Source organism: Oratosquilla oratoria, chromosome 14 (assembly GCF_046742065.1).
Source record: "Oratosquilla oratoria isolate Oo_2021 chromosome 14, ASM4674206v1, whole genome shotgun sequence".
NCBI classification, from domain to species: Eukaryota; Metazoa; Arthropoda; class Malacostraca; order Stomatopoda; family Squillidae; genus Oratosquilla; species Oratosquilla oratoria.
The window spans coordinates 43,711,103-43,713,602 of record NC_134790.1 but is presented as its reverse complement, the minus strand read 5'-3'; positions in this window follow the sequence as shown (position 1 = coordinate 43,713,602).

The following is a 2,500-nucleotide window of genomic DNA, read 5'->3' as shown; positions in this document are numbered from 1 at the left end:
CACAGCTGAATAAAATTATATGGTGCTACCCAAAATAAAACAACAAATATCTGCCTATGATTTTTTGATAACCTTAAGACACCGAAAAATCGAAAGAATATTTAACGTAAAATTGACGAGAACGTCAACCCTAGACAAGTGGAACGCTACTACTGTCACAAGGCATAAAAAATTCGATATGACAGGCAAGTAGGCAGACACACTGACAGTTTGTGACAGAGAGACCGACCGGAAAAGGAAAAACAGTAATCGTGGTCAGTTAATAAAAATCGAGAAGAAATACACGAATGTGAAGTAGGTAAGAAGATAAGTAGGTTAGCAGGACCGTCTTTGAGGTAGGACCATCTGAAGTAAAGAAAACGTACAACAAAGGATTTGAATCTAGAAACCTCGGACCTTGACTCTCTCGCATAGTGTTAGCTTTGACAAAGCTCTTGAATTACGACGCTCCTCACTGAGTTTATTGAGTCTTTAGGTAATCTCTTTATGAGTACAGGATGAGTGATAACTAGAATCTAACTTGACTACTCAAGAGCGTCGTAAGAGTTAAGTATTTACGCTTGCTAGGTAGTTCTCTATTTTATTTCGTATTGAAGTTTCTGCATCTGAAATCAATTTGGACCGAAAGGTCTCCTCTTGGCCTGGAATAGTCATCTTTAGTGTTCAACCTTGAAAGTTTACTGCAGGACCACCGGCCTATCCCATGGGGGATGATGCAGCCTGACGGTGTCTTCTCGTAGCTTCGTTTGTCGTTGTAACACGCTGTAAATGTTCAAGTGCGACAGCATGTGCGTTAGGCAAGATTACCTTCAACTCACTGAGGAGTGAAGGTTTCTTTTTAGTTGAATGAAGTCGTCTGGCTCTATCCTGAATGAAAACTAGATTTACGACATTTCCTCAACAGAATAGAGCAAAATGTGTAGCGAGGAAACACAAAATAGTACTGAGGAAGAAGATGGAAGAAAGCAAAAATCAAAGTAGAGTAGAGAATAAAAGAAGAGGAATATGGCAAAAAAAGGGGGCAAGTAGAATAGGAGGAAAAAGAAATGAGGAAGCAAAATAACGGAAAGACAGAGGAGAGAGGGGAAACTGGAAGATAAGGAGGCTGAGAGGGGAATAGAAAAATGTAAAAATGGAAGATTGGTAGGAGAGATATGTAGAATGCGAGGGGGAATGGTAGGTGAGGAAGAGGAACTGGGAGATTTTAAGAATTGGGGGAAGAAGGAATGGTGAAACAACAAAAAGAGGAAGGTAAGTGACGAGGGAGCAACGTAGGAAAAGAATAGATATAGGAAAGGAAACAGAGAGAAGGTAAAAGGGGAAGATGAAAAAGGGGACCGTATAAGGAGGAACAGAGAAATGAACCAATAAAAACAGGAACAAAAGAGAAATACAGGAACAGGGTGTCTAAAAGGATGGAAGAGGGAAAAGGAAGGAGAAAGATAGTTAGGGAGGAAAATAGAAATAGAAGAGTTAATAGGGAGAGGTTGGAGAGTGTTGAGAAAGATGAAATGAAGGAATAGAAGGAGGAGGAAGAAAAAAAGGTTGAGATACTGAAAAGATAAAAAACAATGAAAATTGAGAAATACAATGAGTGAATTAATGCAAAGGAAGCAGAGGAAGGACAAGAAAATAAGAGAAGAAGGAAGTAATAAAGATAAAGAAGGGAGTGTGGGGAATATGGAGAAAGAGGAATGAAGGAATGGGGAGGAGAGGAAAGAAAAGATGGTCGAAATTAGAGATGAGGAAAAGGAGGACGAGTAAGAGGCAGCAGTTGATTTCAGACGTAGTGGACAAAGAGGAAAATTATGTAAACAGAAAGGATGAACAAAGATGGGAAGGAAAGCATTAGAGTAAAGAGAGTTCAGAAGAAAATGAGGATAAGAGAAGGATGGGAAAAAGAGACAGGCAAGAAAAGAAGAGAAGAAAAGGAAGAAGAAAAGAAAAAATATAGTGGTTAGGAAAAGAAGAAAGAGGGAGGGGAAATTATAGAAATAAGGGGAGAAAGAGGATGGGGTAACAGGAGATCATTGGAGATCGGGTCGAGCTTAGAGAATGTGGGTGGCGGCTTGGGCCGCGTTTAGAGACCTACCGGCCAGGACGACCTGATGGAGCAGATCTCTAAAGGGGTTAACACACTGGGCTAGTTTTCTTCAAACATCCGATTAATTGGTGGTATCGCCCACCCCCAGAACTTTTTCCACCGTAAAATCACAATGGAAAATTATCTTATTTTCTCAACAAAAATGCATAGAATGTCATTTTATATACTGGAGGAAAATTAATTTCCTTCAACATATCAGATTATTTCCTGAAAGCTGCTGGATGCAAATCTGCTCCAACAAAACATAGTCCAGTGTGATAGCGCCAGGCCGGCCGCGGAATCCCTGACCAAGCGCCGTGGATAAAAGAGTCGCTCGCCCAACGAAGACAAAAACCGCGAAGGCATTAGATTAGAGGGCGCAAGAGGGAAGGGAGACGGCGAAGAAAAAATGAAGGA